Here is a 1,112-nt window from a genome sequence, read left to right as displayed (position 1 = left end):
GTAATACAAACATTATTCTCATTTGATTCTTTAACTCATGTTTCTTTTCTAGGAAATTCATCTTTTTTTTGGTCTACATCAAGATATTAATAAAATGAGAAGGCCAAATGTTATTTAGCATCCAGGATAAAGCCAGTCTGTGGCCCCATGCTTTTTATATATCACAGATGTGAATAAATCAGAGGTTGATTACTTTTGAGTAAATACACATTATGTTTCACTTTAACAAAAGTAGAACTATTTCTCTTTTCTTTATTCTTTCTTCCCTTACTTTTCCTTTGAAAAAAAGACATTCATGAAGTCTCAGCTATTGTCTAAGCACTAGGAGGATATCATAGATAAAGCCGTACCAAGAACAACAGACATATCCCTTGCGCTCAAAGACCTTAACATCTAAAGAGATGGCCAGTTATTGAAAAAAAAAATCTTACTGAATTCCAATTGTCAGGTCATACAGAAACGTATTAGAAAATATATACAAATCTGTAAGACTTCCCTGAGGAAATGACATACCTGGGAACTAAAGTATGAGAAGGATAAAGCCAGATGTAAGGGAGGAGATTTTGAGGGTGGACACATTCCAAGCTGAAGTTTGGTATAGCGGTCAGGAACAAGCATGGACTGTTCAATCCTTCCCCTGGACCCAAACCTAGAGAGGCCACAAAGTTAAAAAGGAATTTGATGGACTCTAGAATCTAAATCAAACACTGTGTAAAGCCCTTGGGGAGCCAGAAGGTAGGTCAGGTCCCACAGAACCAGGAAGAAAGCTTTCTAGTTCTACACCCTCCTCTTTTCAGAGTTTACTGGCCAGTTCAGGGCCTTCTCTGCCATACTGGGTTCAAGGAGTAGGCAGAAAACAGAAGCTCCCGTCTAGTGCCTGCCACAAGTGGCAGTCCATCTGTGCACCAGTGGCCTCTAGGTGTGGGTAGAAAGAATAGAGTAATCGCCTAATGCAAAAGGACTAAGTAGCTTCCCATCACCAAGCCCCTATTGAGTAACTGCAAGAGGGAGAGGAAGCCCCCAGAAAAAAAAAGCAGCACTTGGTGCAGATTGATGGGGGCAGATTACAAAATGCAATACCTCTTCTCTCTTGTGGCCACCCTTAGCACACA

This window comes from Myotis davidii, unplaced genomic scaffold, assembly GCF_000327345.1.
Source record: "Myotis davidii unplaced genomic scaffold, ASM32734v1 scaffold147, whole genome shotgun sequence".
Taxonomy (NCBI): Eukaryota; Metazoa; Chordata; class Mammalia; order Chiroptera; family Vespertilionidae; genus Myotis; species Myotis davidii.
Note: the sequence above shows the minus strand (reverse complement) of the source record.